The sequence below is a fragment of the Lepisma saccharinum genome, chromosome 6 (genome assembly GCF_977018435.1).
Source record: "Lepisma saccharinum chromosome 6, izLepSacc3.1, whole genome shotgun sequence".
Taxonomy (NCBI): Eukaryota; Metazoa; Arthropoda; class Insecta; order Zygentoma; family Lepismatidae; genus Lepisma; species Lepisma saccharinum.
Window position 1 is genome coordinate 2891866 of NC_139234.1, and position 21231 is coordinate 2913096.

A 21231-nucleotide genomic window follows, 5' to 3' on the forward strand; every position below is an offset into this window, starting at 1 on the left:
GAACATACGACCCTAAGACAGCTACACACTGCCAAAAAAACTGCAGTGTCAACAAAGTAATTACTGTATATTTATATATTTTATTTTTGGTAATGGAATATTTTTCCCTTCAGATTCTTATTTATGTTTGTTTGGTTTATTTTACTTCGCTTTTCTGCCACTTTTGGCTAAACGCGACGATGAGGATGAGCGATGAAATGATGAAATTGATGAAGGGACAGTCACAATGAACACCGAACGAACACAATGCCAAGGCGGTGTTTAAGCAAGCTGTGTTAACCACTCTATCACGGAATCCTTTTTAGTTAGGAGAAATCGTTCCTTCACAGCGAACTAACAACATTTAATATGCGTCACGTCAGAGTTATAATATTTGAAATTTCTAACAATCAATTGGGATTCACTCTTAACCATTTTTTTTGCCTACATAACAACTTCCACACAGTTAAGATCGTTTACACTAAGGACAACAGCGTTAAAGTCCATGGTTTAAGGAATGATTAAGCACATTATAATGACGGAAAATAATAATTCACATGACTATATTCATGCATTACATCGGTGAAACATTAATTTTCGTTCAGGAAGAAATATTGAAAAACGCAGGGAATCAATGACCAATTGGTTTATTTATTTTACTTCGCTTTTCTTCCACTTTTGAGTAATCACATAGATAAGGATGAAAGGTGTGTTAAGACGAAATTTGTGAAAGGCAATCACAAACGTAGGACACAGCCCAAACTTCACAGACCATTATACTGGCCTTGTGTCTAGACGCCAGATCCTCGTTAGTCTGCAAAATATACTCCATTGTCACAATGACGTAAGCATTCGTAGAATAAATTTGTATATCATTCTCCCCCTCCCCCCAAGAAACGTGAGCTAAAATATTGCGCATTCTGTGATATGTTCATTACTTCTCAGGAACCACTCGCGGCCTTCAACTAGTTTATCCTGAAAAAAACTGCGGGTTAGGATGTTAACAGATATTTCAGGGACAATATCCATAGAATACTGTCACATACGCAGAATGCAAAACATTTCTATTTTCTCATTTCTACTACAACCCTGGCGAAAAAAAGGCGGCTGGAGTGTGGTGCTGATCGTATCACCTCCAAAATGGCCGAGCTCGAGAATATGCGGTGCCCTACTACCACATCCCCTAAATGTGCCTTCATGGCACGTTGCTATACGCACGAGGAACTTTACCTAACCTTTACTGCTACTAACTACTCATGCCAGGAATTTTGGTATTTTTTATACTTTTTTATTTGCCCATTGCTAACCTGGTTCATTCCCAGCCATAACAGCAATTAGTCGAGGCAATAAAAATACGCCAAACTTAAAAAGAAACGGGTCTCGGCGTGCGCGCGCACGCACACACACATACACAGAGAAAGGGGGGGGGGTAGGAACACAAAATTCTTCCACAAACTGCCCCGATCATGCCTGACAAGACTCCAACAGAAAGCTTTCCGGAAACAAGTTTACGTGCGCATAGGGTAGTGATGGCCTTGTCTGCAACTGCCTTCCCCCACTTTCTTATCCAATACAGGAGTAATGAAGTGTTTCCAACTACCTTCCAATCTAACTAAGATTAGCGAGATCTTTTTTTAAAGTTCGCCAGTGTACCTGCACAGTCCAAAGTGCAAACTACCCGGTGGAGGCACAAGTGGTTCGGACCCCACTTTAAACTGTAGGTCCAATCCCGATTAGCCTTACTGTGCATAAAGTGGACTTAAAACACCAACTCAAAACCAAAGTGCAAACATTGCTCTGCGTGCCCTTGCTCACTCTATTCACGCCTTGCAAAGTAATGTTTCTTCATCCAAATATGCACCTTTGACTATGTTTCGGTAACGGTTCCGATTGTTTTATGATTTCTCCTACCACAAAGACTAATTATCGTAGAATTTTGGAAATCATTGTCACACGAAATTTGAACCTTCCTTAAAGTAATGAGCACTTTTTGGACTCTAAAAAAAGTTATTTATGTTGAAATAAAACAACTTGAAAATTACCTTACGCACTTCTCATGGACAAGATATTATCCGTCGACAAGCGACAGTAAATATCGTAGAAGCGTGGGAATGAATGTAGAAGTAAATGGGAACCTTAATAGAATGTATTTAGGGACTTTATTTTAATGCTAAGGGAACCAAACCTAACCTGCCTAACCTAACCACGAAAGCATATATTGAACAAAACCTAATCGCTAAAACTCCGCAGTATGTGTTAACAGACGTACATCGAAATCGAACCATGTAAAAATTGCATTCGTAGCATGATGAAATCGCAATAAAACAAAAGGAACTTGGGCCTATGTGCCTAACCTTGCACTTCGATAGCCGGTGGAGGCACACTGCACAATTGTTCTGATCCCATTTTAAACTGTAGGTCCAGTCCCTCCCTATTAGCCTGTCTGAGAATAAAGTTGGAACATATATTGAACTAAAAACATTTTACGAGTCCAATTTATTCACTTGTAAGGCAATCGCGACAGACCTTGGGTGTATAGTGCGATGCATTTCAGAAATATGGCCACATTCGGAGATATTAATAATGCAACAGTGGCAACACACAGGCATATCAGTCGTCGTTTTCATATTTTGCTGCAAAAATATGGAGAGCACTCCCTACTTAAGACAATGTCGAGCATATCTAAAACAGAATCTTTCCGAAATGAAGTAAAGAATTTTCTTTTGGCAGAGCAGATATTGTGTTCAAATATATGATGTAACTTGTATGTTTATGTTATGTATTTTGTCTAAATCTTTTTCTAAAATTTATTTCTTATTCATTTTATTTTTATGTTGTCTTTTCACAATTTTTGTATCATTTTATTCATACATTTATTACAATTACTTTATCAATAGATTTTGTAACTAAATCATACAGTTTATTGCACACTGTATTAATACTGTAATAACATAAATGTAAATTTAAATGTAATCGATGACACGGGTTAGGTGGCAGAACATCCTTAGGCTGAACCTCGTCCACGTAAATAAAGAATTTGAAATTGAATCCACTATGCTATCGTCGATAACTGATGGAAACACACTGCACAGTGATTGTAATACCAATTTAATCTGTAGGTACAGTTCCAAATAGCCTCTTTGAGCATAAAGTGGACCTGAAACAAAACGCATACTTGTGCTAAAAACAAGCTTTTTACGAGTCCAATTTATGCACATAAAGTTTACAGGACAGTACGCTGCATAGCTTTTAAATGAGCCTCCATTTGGAAATCGTACGCGCGTGAAAGTTTTATAGTTCATTGCACACAAACTGCAAGAAAAATGCTGCTTAACTGATAGTAGAATATTTACTTTAATGTAAAAAAATGTAGCCTATGCGTCTCAGCTGTGACAATGGAATGGCCCTATGCTATCGTCTAGTCGGAATATCACGCAATAATAACAACACTAAAAGTATAGCAGGGTGAGTAATAAAGCGAAATACTTTACCTTATTCCACTTCCCGGCACCTTCAAATAGGACTGGGAAACCAACTCTCCAGGTAGTCTTAGGTGAAACATAGCCAAACCCAACTTGAAATTTGTCGTTCCAAAGATGGGGAAATGAGATTATTCCTCACCAAGCAAGTCGTAAATAAGAGTCGTGATTATCTGCCGCTTTCGATGGCCGATTTGCTTCGTCGCACACACCACTTTCAATGTATTGGTTACGCGGAAAACTAGTTCGTATACTTCACTTGGCTTCTCGAAGAGGCATGTCACGTGATTAGAACCATGGCAAGCCAGCACAGCTGTACCAGGCCCCCCGCACTGGTGCAAAAATTCGAACAAGTATAATTTCGGAATTCGTTTGTTCGTGAATGAATTAACCAGCTACCAGTCGGCACCACCATCGATGCAAAATCCTAATTTTCTCATTAAACATTTAGTTTATGTATCTATTAATCAATGATGATCACTTGTACGTGATTTTGTATTTTATTAAATGCCTTTCCCTTCTTAAACATGTATAAGAAAAATCGTATTTTTAAAGTCACTACTTCTACATGACGTAACATCGTTCCATATGATCTGTGATGGACGTACACTATTTTAATAAGGATGTCGAAGAAGAAAAAGAAAAACAATGGCTTATTGTGCAGCTTTTTATTATAAAAACTGTCAGAAGTGGAATCCAGAGCTGTCTTTTTTTCGTGTTCCGTCAAATCCTGAAAGGTTAGTTATTTATGAATTATGCTCGCTCTTTATGTAAAAATCATTTACATGAAGTTAGTTTCCACCTATGAGTTCCACGGAGAATAATTCCTAGCATGTCTTCGTATTCTGTATTTTGCTTCATTTAAATAAAAGGCCATGTGTTACAAAAAAAGTCTGAAAGGGTAAAGGTTCGATTTTGTAACTTAATGCTATTTATAAGTTACATAGGATGATAGGAAGCCAACGAGAATAGTGGGAATAACTTGAAGTTTGTTTGAGGTTCAGAAAAGCTCATTTGTGAATGTTATAATGCAGAAAGTTGCAAGTTATCGCGCTCCTATTCGCTACTGCATTAAGTTTATTTCTTCTAGCATATGAAACTTTGTCAACATGTACAGGAGATTAAAAAAGCGTGTAAATATTAAAGCGATGAAACCTAAGGTAACGGTTCCTATCGTTCTATGATTTTTTTATAAAATTCTCTAAGCAGGAAGACTAATTATCGTAGAATTTTAGCAATCATTGTCACACAAAATTTGAGCCTTTTATATATATTTAAAATACTTATAATATTTTACCAACATTTACACATGTGTTAATGTAAAGAACAATCCTTTCTCACTGGTGCCACGGAAGGAAGATTTTGTGTTTCAAATCACATTTTAATCTATGTGCTTTAGTCCAACACTACAGAATTATGGATGTTGCTCCTATTATTAATAATAATATATTTTGTTGATGGAATCATCTAATTATACCTGTAGTTAATCTTCTTCAGAAATGTTGTGTCATAACATTTTTCTTGGAAGCACTCCCGGGAGTAGATTCCATGATCCATTCAATGACAAAAATTGCATTGTTAGCCAGTTGTAGGTTAGGCAGTAAGCTTCAGTGACTCTTTCTAAAGAAATAATGTGGTAAAACTTTGCTTCATATGTTAGGAAGTTTAGTGCAATATCTATAATATGTTTTTATTTGCATTGCCACACATTGTATGGTACCATAAGAATTAGTTGCGATGAGAAATAATGTGGAAATTAAGTAAAAATAAATCAATTGAATGGTGACAAGCACATAAGATTTTCCGCAATAGTTGAAGGAGCTATCATAGAATGGACCCTTATACATTTGACACTACTTTATTCAACAGATACAGATAGTGATCTAATGCATATTCATTTTCAGTAGCTTTTCTTTGTGATGACACGCTTTGTCCTTAGCTCACAAACAGCTCTTGCATCATGGAATTTATCTTTTTTGAGTGACATAAAATGCAGAATGCTTTGTCTTGCATAGTTATATGTTTCTAAAATATTTTTTCATCTTTTATTTTTCTCGTAGAACTGAGATATGGTTCGAGAAAATATGGCGAAAGGACTTGAGGCACAAAACATACAAAAGTTACAGAGTTTGTGGAGACAATTTTTCAGAGAAAATGTTTATGAATTCTAATAGAAATAAGTTAGTGCATGATGCATACCCAGATGTAGAACCAAGTAAGTATATTGCATTTCTTATGGAATAACATTGTCATCAGTTATGGCTCATGCATAAGAAATGGTATTTTCCCTTTTCTTGATTAAAAAAATATATGCTTTAGAGATAAATTTTGCTTAAAGTACATAACACCTAACAACACAATACATTGCTTGAGGATGTTAGAAACAAATGTATTTAATGTTTCACTAAATATTGCAAGCAGGGCGGATGAAAAAAGATGATATGATTTTCATCTAAACAGTCCTGTAAAATATTTGAACAGTTTGATTAAAGGAAATAAAATGCACACATTTTTCTGTTTGAGACTGTACATATGTGAACCTACTATGGAAATGTTTGCTGAGTGTGTTAATGATGCTTCAATAATTTTAGTAACTTTTATTCCAGTGAAAGTCTGTAGGACCTCAATGAGATCATCATACCTTATGCAAAATATATTAATTACTAGTGATTCAATAAATATATGTATACCTAAATAACAATGTTTGTTTATTTTCCCTTACATTTGTTATTAGCAATAGAATATAATGTTTTACATTTTTACAGGATGAGTACTAAATCATTAAGAGTAATGTACTTACTCTGAAACTGTTCTCTTCTTCTGGAGTATTTCAACAGTAAATTCATTCTTGGTGAAGTATAACATGTCACCATAGTGAGTGTCCGACCAAGAAACCTATCAGTATGACTATCAATGGTTTGTCTCATGGAATTTCATTAACAATATTACGATAATATTCAATACAGTGTAAATTAATTGATGTAGGGTTTTAAGGATTTCTTATAGTGTTTTACTCTATATTCCATATGTTTAATGCTAACAATATGATTTATATATATATAATTGGAAGTGGGGCCTCCCCGATGGCGCAGTGGTAGCGTCTTCGCCTTGTAATCAAGGGGTCCCGGGTTCGATACCCGGTGGAGGCACAAGTGGTTCGGATCCCACTTTAAACTGTAGGTCCAGTCCCGATCAGCCTTACTGTGCATAAAGTAGACTTAAAACAACAAGTCAATCAATCAAATCAATATGTAATTGGAAGTAAGATGCTTGAAATGAATTTTGGGACTTGTAGGCATATATGACCATATTGAGCCATTAAAGGAATGTGAGGAAGAATCCTCTTATCTATTACTTGAGTTTGAACTGTTCTTTTAGGTCTACTTTATGCACAGAAAGGCTAATTGGGTTGAACCTACAGTTTAAAGTGGGATCCGAACCACTATGCGTCTCCATATACAACTTCGAGATGAGGTGGTTGCTATATAGGCATTCTAGGTTAACTTGTGTAAGGTGTGACCTTTTCTTACTCTATTTTCCCATAACTATTCATTATGATCATCATAGTAGATTTTACAGAGAAATAGACTGATAGAATTAAAACAATTACAATTTTATTCCTGAAATTATTCTCTTTGATAACTTCCCCAATGAGCTGTGTCACTCATAGCTATTATTTTATTCTATTCTCTCATGGCAGATGGCACTCAACTAGTTTCTATGTTGTATTTTCTAAAATATTATTTCATCTACAGAACACTGAATGTAAGTTATGATAGAAATTAACTGTAGTGTAAAATATTTACTTTCATGTTCAGCATAACATAACCCATGGTTCTACAGAATCGTTTCTCAAGCTATAGGGTGCGACCCACGCGTGGGTCCTAAGGGGACATTTGGTGGGTCGGGAAGTTGGGCTCGAAACTTTGTTAACTGGGTCTTAAAAACCTATTACATTAAATTACTTAGATATATTGTTTTAACAATTTAAATTCAGGCCGTGTTGTTGTAAAAGAGCAAATATAAGATTATAAACTGGGTGCACACCCCTACAAAGTAATTCCGCTGGTTACCATCTTATGGGTCCCATGAAGGTGGGTCCCCGACTGAAAAAGATTGAGATCCACTGCTCTACAGCCCTGGAAGGGCCTTGGCCTATCAACTGACTGCCAGTCTGCCTCCCACAACCTTACCTAGAGGTGTGGAGATTTTCAGCCAGTAATGGGGTGACGTGGGGTCAGCACATCGAACCCTCAGCTGTTATAGGAGATTTCCCAGACTGGGTTACGCTACTCACTTGTAGGTCCCCAATTTTCTTAAGATGGTGGTTAAGTTTGGAAAACAAGTACTGACTATATGTATATATCTTTTATTCCAGTATATTTCATACCTACAAGCCGCCAGCCGATTTGTAGTGGTTTCGTTAGATGAATAGCGCTAATGTTCCATCAGTAGTTTTTAATATACGTTTTATGATTTATTCTTATTTCCTGAGACAAAACGTTCGAATTCTGTCTTTTGTGTCCCTGGTATTTTCAGCATCAAATCTCCCCCCTCTCAGGGTACTCCACTGATATCAATTGCAGAGAAAGTGGATGATGCATTTGTCTTTCGTTTTATGAGGCCATAGACAGGTGAATGGAATTTTCTACGTTGGTAAATCAGAAGTGTCTACATCTTGCGATTGAATATGGTAGGCCTACACAAGAGAGAAAATTACAGTGACGGCACCAGAAACAGTTGCTGATATTAAGTGTGCTGTATCCTGCACATTGCCACCCACGTTAAACTGTGCAGCACTTGTTATGAAGAGAATGAGACAATTTGGGAAATGTTGCAACATGGCTCGAGCGCCCTTTAGAACACTTTGGGTAGCGCAATGATCCGCTCACCCCACCCTTCCATTCCTGCTTTTATTTTCTGCTAATAATTCGGGACATATCTCGTAAGGTCGTATTAATTATTTTATTTAAGTGCATAAAAATGTTCTACAAGGATAAATACCATTGTTCAATTAATGCAGGTGTCCTGGGTTCGAACCTGTTAGAGCTTTCTTTGTGTCATCAATTTTTCATAGCATCGTCGCGATTAGCCTAAAATTGGAAAAATGCGACGCTAAATAAACAACGACGAGGGAGGGGTAAAACGCATTGATCTACGAACAAAGTAATCGCCGTAGATAAAATTTCGATTTGCCCAAAATGTCAGAAAAGTAACGCATAATAGGGAAAATACGAAATAAAAATACTTATTACCACAGATAATACACGGACCATTTTTCATGCACAACGGAATGATTTACGTGTTGGAATTTCAGGAACTTGAAATTATTTTCCTATGTTGTGCTTCTGGGCTACTAATTATGTATATCTCGTAACTTAGATGTAGAAATCATTCAAACGTAACATGCATTAACTGAACAATAGTATTTATCCTTGTAGAACATTTTTATGCACTTAAATAAAATAATTAATACGACCTTACGAGATATGTCCCGAATTATTAGCAGAAAATAAAAGCAGGAATGGTAGGGTGGGGTGAGCGGATCATTGCGCTGAGACGCATTCAACTGTCACTGCCAAGAGTAAGATATGATTGGCGGAGAGGTTGCTATGACAACGCTTTACGTTTCCAAACAGCCGTATGATGGCTCCACATGCCCGGTTTGGTATACGCACAGATTACAAAGGAGAGATAGGAAGTAAGCGATATTATTAATCTGTGGCTGTACGCTTCTTCTTGACATCACCCAACAGCAAGTCTCTCGCCAATCCGGGTTCGAAGCCTGACCACCAGACGGCGCTGATGATCTACACACTAAACCGTGGCTCGTATGCTTTGTACAGGGTGTCCCACGAACGGCGCAACTGGGAATTAAGAGTGGCGTTACTTTGTAACCGAAACCTGTACATACATAAGTCATACACCAAATGTTAGCCCTGTCCAAGTAGATATTTTTAAACATAGAAACAACAAAACGGGGTGCAGTGTTGCCAAATGTAAGTGAAAGTGTAAATTTATTTTTCCACAAAGTATGGAAAATTGCATGTCAAACATTCGTACGGAAATTTGGACGTCAATTTCCACCTTGGGTAGGTGGACTATTTCGCCATCTATAGTTCAGAGAAGAAAACCGATCGTTTTCGCGTATAGCCAATCCTGAAATGCCTCGTAAAGGCGTACCGGTCCAAATGGGTGTTTTAAAAAAAATATGAGGTACAGTGGCAACACTGTTGATGTTTGAAGGCAACAAAAGGTGTGTTTAGTGATGGTCTATGACATGGAAATACTAGAAACCTGAAAAAAAGAAAATGAAAATTATGGTGAAAAAAAGTGTTACTTACCTACTCCTGGCAACCATAAGAGCGCCCACCGAACGAGAACAAAAGAATCAGTTAGTTGTGTACTCAGAACTGTTTGAGCCGTGCATTTCGCATTGTTCGTAGGGGAAGATTAGAATTGTTCTGTGAAATGAAGTACTCTTTGGAAGAGAGGGTGTTCATTGTGGAACATTATTTTTGTTCAAAATCGTACGCTAGTGTAAAAACTGTGTTTCGCGAGAAATATCCGAATAACAGTGTTCCAGAAAATTCGACGATATATCGACTTGTTTCCAGATTTCGTGAAACAGGATCAGTTAATGACAAACCCTACCACAGACAACCACCAGTTTTGACACAAGGTGTGCTGCAGGATGTGGAGCAGAGAATATCACAATCTCCCAGGAAATCTGTTCGTAAACTTGCTGCACAGTCAGGTGTATCAAAAACAACAACTCACCGCGCGTTAAAACAGTTGCAACTACGTCATATAAGGTACAGGCTGTGCAAGAACTGAAGGAAGCAGACAAAGGTGCACGTGTAAGATACTGCCAGTGGTTTAGAAATTTTTTTAGAGACAATGGTGTGAATATTTTGGATAAGGTTTTTTTCACGGATGAAGCATGGTTCCACTTAAATGGATATGTCAACAGTCAAAATTCTCGGCACTGGTCAAGTAACAATCCCCATTTGTTACATGAACAATCACTTCATCCACAAAAGATCAGTGTGTGGTGCGCGATTTCGCGGAGAAAAATACTCGGTCCATTCTTTTTCAACACAACAGTTGACGGAATAGTTTATCGTGACCTTATCACACAGTTTATTTCTCTGTTGGAACGTGGAACTTGATTGTTGGTTTCAACAAGACTCCGCAACATGTCACACGTCTAATGTAACTTTAGACATGTTGGCAGAGTTTTTTGGCGATCACATTATAAGCAAAAACTTATGGCCCAGTCGCTCCCCGGATCTGACGTCTCCAGATTTTTTTCTGTGGGGTTATTTGAAACAAACAGTTTACATTAATAACCCAAGAACACTTGATGATCTAAAAATAAACATTTGCACAGCCATTAACAATTTAACCAATTAACCTTGCATAAAGTTCCTTCCAACATGATAAAACGTGTTGATGAATGCCTCAGGGAAAATGGTTGTCATTTTCAACATCTTTTGTAAAGCTACACTGCCTGTTACGCGCATTGCATGGTTGCCAGGAGTAGGTAAGTAACACTTTTTTCACCATAATTTTCATTTTCTTTTTTTCATGTTTCCAGTATTTCCATGTCATAGACCATCACTAAACACACCTTTTGTTGCCTTCAAACATCAACAGTGTTGCCACTGTACCTCATATTTTTTTTAAAACACCCATTTGGACCGGTACGCCTTTACGAGGCATTTCAGGATTGGCTACACGCGAAAACGATCGGTTTTCTTCTCTGAACTATAGATGGCGAAATAGTCCACCTACCCAAGGTGGAAATTGACGTCCAAATTTCCGTACGAATGTTTGACATGCAATTTTCCATACTTTGTGGAAAAATAAATTTACACTTTCACTTACATTTGGCAACACTGCATGAACAACACTGCACCCCGTTTGTTGTTTCTATGTTTAAAAATATCTACTTGGACAGGGCTAACATTTGGTGTATGACTTATGTATGTACAGGTTTCGGTTACAAAGTAACGCCACTCTTAATTCCCAGTTGCGCCGTTCGTGGGACACCCTGTATTTATGCTATGAGATTCAAACCTAACGAGCCTAATTTAACCACAAAGACACCGACAAGGTGCACAGCGGATAGCTCAGTATTTGGAAGCAATCATAACAATACGCTAGATTCACTCTTGGTACTCTGCGCAACTAAATCTTGACAGTATCACTCTCGTACCAATAAAGGTGACCAATGTTATATAAGAGAACGAATCAAGAAAGCTGGGTGGAAAATTAAATGCCAGTGATGTGCAATTATCGGTATCATTCAGTAACGTCAAAACCAAGGGCGCCCGCACAGGCACGTATCCAGGAATTCCTTTCGGGAGGGGGCTAAACACATTCTTTTTAACAGTGTTCGGAAAGTTACTTTCAAAAAGCTAACTAGTTACAGTTATTTGCTTAAAAAAGTTAGTTACTCATTTTAAAAAGTAACTCAGTTACATGTACTTCAAAAGTAACTGTAAGTTACTTCTACAGTTACTTTCTGCTGAAAATTTTCTTGCAACCAAAATATTTTGTGAAGAATAACATGTCTTTTACTTACGTTACTGGTACATGATATAAGTCTTCGTATATTTATATTTATTACAAAATAAATTGCTCTCCTGTGTTTTGCGCAACGCCATGAAGGCGTATAGGGGGTGTGGAGTTAGAGCCCCACACTTTCTGTACCCACCAGAGTTTCCTCCAGATACCCACTTTATACGATGCTGGGTGGGCGCTGGAGCCGCTTCAAAAGATGGAAGCATGGTAGTCAGGCACCCAAACAACTTTTTTTTTAAAGGAACCTATGCGGTAGTATCCCCCGTTATTAGCATTTTCTTAGTTTTCACGTATGTGAATTTTCTGTTTTCTGTATTTTCATTGGAATAAACACAAACATCCATGTCCGAAACGAACTAGAATCCGGGACTCCTGACATATAGTGCGTTGTGCTAACCACTCCGCCACGGAAGTTGACCTGAGCCACTGCGGCTTAAACATTTGTATTTATTATCATTGTTGTTCTTAAGGAATGTCCATTGGAGTGGGGGGATTCTAGAAATTGTATAGCAAGAGAGAGAGAGAGAGAGAGAGAGAGAGAGATCTAAGAAGAATATATTCTAAGAAGGGAGGTCTGTTTCGCATAAAGGACGTGTCAGAGAGAAATACATTTGTTGTACAATTGAGGCGGTCTATGGAAATTGGGCATATAGGTACCATATGCCCTTTTCCGGAGAACAGTTTATTTGGTGTCCAGAAGTGTGAAGAAGAAATGCTGAAAATTTGAACACCATACGTCAAACACAGAGGTTGGTACACCTGTTTGTTTGCGCCCTTGCGGAGTTGATTTTCGGTTGGAGAAGCTCGTTACTTCAGTTCCTGGCAGGGACGTAGCTAGGTTGATCAGTTTGGAGGTGCCCAAACGTAAGATTTTTTGTATCAAACTATTATAAATTAACAAACTATTTATACACCATATACGCCTATGCTGTATACATACATTATGTATGTATGTGTGTGTGTATATATATATAGTCTTGGAAAGAAAAGGATCAAGGGCCTCCTCGGTGGCGCATGGTAGCATCGTCGCCTTGTAATCAAGGGGTTCCGGGTTCGATTCCAGGTGGATGCTCATAGTGGTTCGGATCCCACTTTACACTGTAGAACCAGTCCCGATTAGCCTTACTGTGTATAAAGTGAACTTAAAACACCAACTCAATAAATCAATAGGAAAGGAACATCATTTTCTTCTGTAGCCCCCAACAGTCTACGGATATACTCTTGCAAAATACCCAGCCATTATTCTGGAAACTAAATGCAGAAGAACTCATTAGCTTAATGTCTTATAGATCAAGAACAATGTTATTAGTCTTTATATTTGTAAATTTGAGGGAAAACATTGAGAAGTAGATAAAACCCTTTTCCGTGGTTTTAGATATAAAGTGCTGGAACCAGGTTTACAAGTATTGGCAACAGTGCAAATATGAAATGTGTGCGTAATGAGTTCAAGATAGGCATCTCATGCATACAGTTCATACCGGAATCGAATCCGGTATATCTTAGTCCAAGGGCCGGCCCGAGTCTTCTATGGCATTTGATTGTTCACTTGGGAAATGATGACGATAAGAAATTATATGCACACGTCTAATTTCTTAAAATTAATCTTATTTGTGTGTGGAAATCTAAATATATGATGGCACTGGAAAAAACAAGTTCCCACACGCTCAAATGATTACGCTCTCGTCTTTGGTTCGGCAGGTTCTACAACCTGCCCGGGTTCGATTCCCGATGGAGGCACATAGTTGTTCGGATCTCACTTTAAACTGTAGGTCCACTCCCGATTAGCCTTACAGTGCATAAAGTGGACTTCAAACACCAGTTCAATTAATCAATCAATCGAAAGGTTCAAGTTTCGATCCCTGGTGGTCAGGCCGGTAGCCAGAATTTGATTTTGGAAGGGGCGTATCTCTTATAGGCAGCCGCCATCTAAAGACGAAAAGGTTGTGGGGAGGAGTAAACGCGCTGAAAATGAATTTCTTGGTATATTGCAACTTACCATATACAAGATGTTTAATCCTGTTAATGAAGTAAATTTAATTACTACTACACATTATTAAAATCAGATATTTGTAGGATTTCAGGAAAGGACTGCAGCACCCGAGCCCCTTCCCTGGGAATGTGCCTTCTTGTATTAGTTCCAAAATTTCTGTGCTGTTCCAACATCGTGAGGACAATTTGGGAAGTACTTGAAAGCGATATGGAAGCAAATTCTGCTCTCGAAAGTATGGGACTCGATGTGATGACCACGCGCAACCGAATGAAAGAACTCTTCACAGGCCTTGTCCCTCAATATTAATTTTACTGACTAATTGTAAGTTTTTCTCGGCCTCCTCGATGACGCAGTGGTAGCATCGCGGGTGCGGGTTTTGGTGGATCTTGGATCTGGTGTACAGCAGGTAGGTAAAGTACATTTTCAACAGATCTCAGACTTCGCTGACCAGGGCGGACCACAACTGCATCCCCTCTCAATACATCTATTCGTGTTCAAGAAGCAAGAAATATGGAAATAAGAAAGAAATGCCTTGCTTTGGTTCGTGCAACTGAAAATTGAAGAAGTGTTTCAAACTGCAAGCAAAATTTACTGAAGAATTATTTTGCAATATTTGTCATCAAAGTAAAATTTCCAGCAAATACAGAACAGTTTCCCGGGGCCACGTAGACGTTTGCCGGGGCCAGTGCCCCCGCGTTCCCCCTCTAACGACGTCCCTGGTTCCTGGCGTTTGTTGGAGCACCTAGACGTTAACAACATCATGGAGTGTGGAAGCGGTGGTGAAAATAGTGAATGTGCTGGTAAGAAAACATATATTCAGCGGAAAAATAAGAAAAGGGAAGAAATTAAGCAGAAGAAAGTGTGTGGAATATGTAATTTCATGTCATTTATTTTCTGGCCGAATTTTTTTCAAATCAAGGAAGAAAAGAAAATACAAGACAATAAGCAGTATAAGGTGTATTTTCGTACATTCAAATACATATCGTTACTTCTATAGCGTTTAGGATTACTCTAACCCAGGTTTTTTACGTTTCATAATGTGTCTATGGAAAAAGGGCACAAAACATGTTTCTTCGAGCACGTAATTTTAAACTCGATTTCTAACGTACCAAGCAAATATACATATATATTCCTTTAGAAGAGCCCAAATTTATTTGTCAATTAATTGTTTCCTTCTAATATGCTTCAGTCTCTTTCAGTTCAACAATGAAAACTTTCTGGGCGATTTTCTGAAAAAGGCAATTTTCTCGTATATACCCTTTTTCCATAGACCGCATCAATTTCAAGTGTTTATGAACCAGAAAATGATAAAAAATATAATGTAGTAGCCTATAATTGTGCGTTATCAATGAAGGTGAGAATGGCATTTTAAACTTACCCCTTCAGTTCTCTCTGAGACGATTACATAAACAAGCGAAAATGATCATTAGGGTCTTCCTGATTCTTTCGTTTGCCACTTGAGTGTTGTAATTCACTGCTGTATCAATAATAATGGTGAGTTCTGTCGTATCTGTTATTGCAAGAAGATGGGTACTCATTTAAATCTTAAACGAATAGCACTTACCAAAATATATTACTTTTTTCAAAATGTCCAGAAATGCTGAATAATCATAAATAAGCGAATTCTAACCGGAAATATTTTTACTTTCATTTTTAAATTATCAGAAACTGAGATAAATGAAATCACGTGGAAACAATTACATTGTTTTCCATTCATATGCGCATTTGCTAGCTCTCGTCTTCTTCAGTTTCGTTCATACTACCAGTATCGTTGTATTCTTTCGTAAAAACACTGAAATATTGCAGTACGTCTCTTTTCAGCTTAATCCGATACTATAGCAAAGAAAAAAAACTCTCTGATGCTGCTTACAGAAGGGGGAAGTTATAAGGTCACAGAGGAACAACACAGGGGAACAAACTACAGAAACAAGAGACACTTCACAGCACACAACTGACAATTGTAAACTGTCAGCAATAGGAAGGAATTTTCCTCCTAGAGGCTTCCTACTTATGGGAAATCCACCCCTCTTCCGAGGTGTGTACATCGCTTTGGAATTCAGGTCTACCAAACGAAAGATGAAACATACGATAAACCTTGAAATTTCTGGCACCTGGCTGGAGCCTACCGACTGACCACCGCCAGGAGACAAATCTACTGCAACAACTTTCTCTTTTCTTCTTCATCTATTGTTTGCAAGAATTAGTGTATCGAAGAATGGGCTTTTATATCACGGCAGAAACTTAATTCCGGCTCAATTTGAGTCCAAAATCGCCAATAATAATTTAAGTGTCGCAAAGTAACTGTCAAAGTAACTGTTAAAACGTTACTTCTATCGTAAAAAAGTAACTCAGTAACTGTAAGTTACTCACTTTTAAAAGTAACTAGTTACAGTTACATTTTCTCAAAAAAAGTAACTGTTACTTGTAACCAGTGGCGCAGGAACGGGGGGTACAGGGGTACATTGTACCCCCGCAAATTTTTGAAGAGGGGTACTGTACCCCCGTAAATCGAGTTGTACCCCTGTACCCCCCCTTGGTAATTTGACAGCAGACGGAAGGTGCTACTGTTAAAATTACCTATTATCAATTCGCCAAATAAAAAAAAATGTAATATTATTGTTTATAAATTTTAAGCATTATAGTCCTTACCACAGAAATTAAAACATTTAATTGTAAACTTTTTCTACTACATTGTGCTTGCTACTAGTTAGTTCATTGACATAAGTTCTTGGAAACCTCTTTAACGAGATGAAAATTGTTTAAAATGTGTGTGGAACGATGGAATCAGATTGACTCTCAGACAATTACGCTGCAGACGATTGCTGCTTTTCGTAGGGGGGGGGGGGGTACACATTTCTAAAGCAGTGGTCGCATCGATTCGAAGATAAGATACAAATCTTCATCAGAAGAGTATATGACTGACCCCATTTTCTTTTGAATATTTATAATGGAATTTTCCGAAACGAAACACTTACACGAACGAGAAGAGACACGACAGACCAACTGGGGGGGGGGGGGGGGTTACAATGCACTCCTGTACCTCACCCATAATTTTCATTAATTTGTAAGAAGGTGTTGGGAAAACTATACTTAAACCTATATATTAAGATATATATATATATTTTTTAAAAAATAGAGTGCCGATTAGCCTATATGAGAATGAGGTGAATTTGGAATAAGTTTTCATAACTTCAGAGTGGAAACCGAAAGAAAAATAAGCACAAACAAGAACGAGAAGGACCTCACCACACAGGAGACGAGATGAGGCTGTGACAATTATCGACTCATCGCATCGCGATATCATTCCTAGGTGAAATTAAATCTTTCCTAGACATATAAACAGAGTGCAATTTGCGATTTTATCAGAGGGGGGACTATTTTTTACCTATGCATTAGGTATAGTTATAATTGGACATTAATTGCTTAAAATCTAATTGTGATATCGAATGCAACACAAACACAACGCCATTTTATGTTAAACTCTAAAGTCAAATTCTAAGAAAATTACATTAGTCAGATGCATGCACGAGATAAATGAGACTCACTGCAGGTTCTATTGGTAGAATTGGATTGGATTTACAAGGTCTCTGGGAGTAAGATGGAAATATTTGATTGATTGATTTGGTTTATTTTACTTCGCATTTCTGTCACTTTTGGCTAATCGCGAAGATGAGGATGAGTGATGATGATATGATGAAATTGATGGACACTCAAAAATAACACTCATGGGCAGGCCAGGATTCGAACCTGGGACCTCAGGCGTCATAGCGAGCTATGCTAACCCCTCCGCCACGGAGTCCGGCGAGGTGGGAATGTGTTTTGGATTTTCTTTGTAGATGCGAAAATCTTTAACTGTGACGCGCACATGCTCCTGCTTACATTAAAGTTTACCTTTTCACATAAACGAGAAATTGACATGTCATCCTAAAACACACGTATGTATCTGCATTTAATACCACTACATACGAAAATAAACCTTGGCCGGCTCTTCACATTGTCCACCAAAAATTGAAAAGAAAGAATAAACTTTTGAGCGTATGGCTTTCCTTGCTACTTCTGAGAGCTGAAGGATTTCGGTTTTGTAAATTTACCGAATGATATTACTTTCAGTACTTGAAGAGCGGCATTAGGTACATATATTACAAATAAATGATGTCAAAATTTTCACAAATATTTCAAAGTTAGACTTCTTACGAGTTGATTGGGAACCATCTGAACTCATTTTTTTCTTTTTTAATACAACACCCTATAGATGTCTGAGAAAATACCAAATACATGGCTTCTAAAAGGCATTGGATGTGCTACACATCTGCCATAAATTGTTTAAAGATATTTTTATGCGTAGCTATGGACTTTTAAAATTAGAATGAACGGAACTGAAGTGGAACTCTATATAATGTAGTTTCTATATCTAGTGGGTGGGAGATGATTATTCCTGGTTGGGGTGGCTCAAGATCCCCCTCACTCCTCATTTTCCGTTCCGTGAAATCCAAATAAGCCCAGAATGAGGTCCAGAGCTTAGCCTTATATGTTTCAGAATTGTTATCTGATTTTAAAATCTGTTTGTATTTTTTTAAAAAATTTAAATTCTAACAAAAACAATGAAAAATATTTATGCATATTTTCATTAAATAACAGGACATTCGTGTGTGCTGTTCTAAAAGAGAATATTTCTCATGGCTTCACACATTATACCTAGGTATCAAGGACGTTTTTGTGGGGGTCCAGGGGGTCCGGACCCTTTCCCCCCGAAAGACTTACCAAGTAGTAAAAGTAATTTATCAAAATATAATTGTTTAGCATTTGTTATACTCAATTTCCATCAATGTCAATACCATGCTTGAACAGCGTAACAATGAAAATTTAGGGTGCAGCAGAAATATCTCCCGGATTTCATTTGTGAATAACAAAGCAACGATAGATGTTATGCAAAACTTTATTGCACAGTTGGAAAGAACAAGGTTTACCATTTTATTGCACATTTGCAAAGAACAAAATGTTCCAATTATTTTTTGTCAAAATTGCCACAAGTCACCATTTTGTGTGACATAGTTGACTTTGTTTTAAAATGATATAGTTCAAATGCCGATCTGCACAGTGTACGCATTTCTGAAGTCTCGCCCTGAAGTTCTGCATTACCCTCCTAGTCATGTATGGTCGGTATTGCCGCTCTTTCCTGTCTGGTACTCTTTCAGATCATTGGCTGTCCTCGGCCTTCCTTGGTAAACTTAAGCCTTCAGGTACTCTCACAGAAAGAAGTCGCAGGGTGCGAGCTCGGGGGAACGAGTTGGCCATGGAAGGTGACTTCGAAGTGAGATCAGACGCCCTGGAAAAATTTCACGTATCACGTTCATCGATACGCGTGCTGTGGCACCATCCTGTTGGAACCACACAGCCAATTTGCCACGTTCGTTCGATTGCGGCTGCAGGAAGTTGCGTAACATCCATACATAACGGTCAGACGTTACATAAACTGCGTGCCGTCTTCCTCAAAAAAGTAGGGACGTTCATGGAGTTGTCTCGGTACATATGGGAAACAAAATGGTAATCCTTGTTCTTTCCAACTGTGAAAAAAATTTCCATAACATCTATGGTTGCTTTGTTATTCACGAATGAAATCCGGGAGTTATTTCTGCTGCACCCTGTATACTCGATGGTTTTCTCCGCTGAACTTATTGGAAGGCAAGGAATTTGGCTTATACGGCTTTGAAGGATTCCAAAGATTTATGCACACTACTAATGATAATATCCATAAAATATTTATCAGGAACTTTACTTTTCGTTAATTGGATCTAACTCCTTTTTATGTTATTCAATAAATATTCAATTCGTTTTCTATCCGACATTAAATTCCTTGCCAGGGCAGTTGTTTTTGTACAAATCTTGGCGATCTTAACTAGACGTAAGCTAGATAATGAATACTTGCTGTTATATTTCTATTCTTTTACTATCTTTTACCTATTCATGTAATATAAACAATACAATATTAATTCATGTACATATTTAATTAATTAATATATTAATTTAATAAAATATAATTATCCTAATTATTATTATTGATTGGACATATATATATATATATGGGAGGCTGAATTTTGTACCCCCCAAATGAAAAACGTTCCTGCGCCACTGCTTGTAACTAGTTACTTCCAAACACTGCTTTTTAAGGGATATAGATAGAACCTCACAGTTGAATGTTTAAGGCCAGTGGTTGACGCAGACAGCTCTCGCATATTTCTCTCTGATGTGTCTTGGCCAGCTCTTATAAAAGCAGAAAGCCACCAACTTATTCATATTCAGGCCTAAGCAATCGCAAGTGTTCAAAATTGTCTGTCACAGCTTCCGCAGTCTTGTTATATATCGGCACAAAACAAATGAAGTCTTCTCGAATACCGCTGAATCGCGAAACAATTAATGCACAGTGAAAAACCCTTCCGTTCCCAACACATCTAGTGTTTCGTCTCACAATATGATCAAATGCATACTCATTTATCTCCAGTGACGTGTCCAACGGAGGGTTGGTGGGGTCTTAACCCCATTTGACCAAGTATTCCGTAAAGAACGTCAAAGACAGGAAAATAATGCAAAATTAGGACTGACCACCAAAAATAGTATGCGTAACTCCACTCCCCTCCGAAAATCCTGTGAACGCCATTCTTTATCTCGGACACATTTTTTTGAAACCAACTCAAGTTTTTTATCATTTCGTACTGGAGACTGAGGCTCTGTCCGAAAGGTACAAAGTAGATATTTGAAGTACGGTCTTGATGGAAGTGACGTCACCTAGTACAGTTCGAAAGCGCCAAGAACAGAAGCACACAAGTACGCAGCTCAGATGGTTGGTGATTAGGTCACGTGATATCCACACTCGTTGTTCATTTGTTTAAAATCTCGGAGATAGAAAGCCAGCAACACGGGTGAAATATACGTTATGGGCCAGCAAGTTGTTGGTTAAAGTGCTTCTAATGTGTGGAAATGTGTGTGTAAGAACGTTTGAAAATGCTATGTGATATCTATGGTGAAAAACAAGTGTTTAAAACGCGAAGAAAACAACGTGTCCTCAGTTTTATCTACTGATCGTATTTGGCGCTGCAGTCGAAGTGCAATTCGAAAGACTTTCACTTCCAGTCCACGACTTCAAGACCGCACTGCGAGATCATACTCGGAGGATGCTCGCTTGAAGTGTGGTCTTGG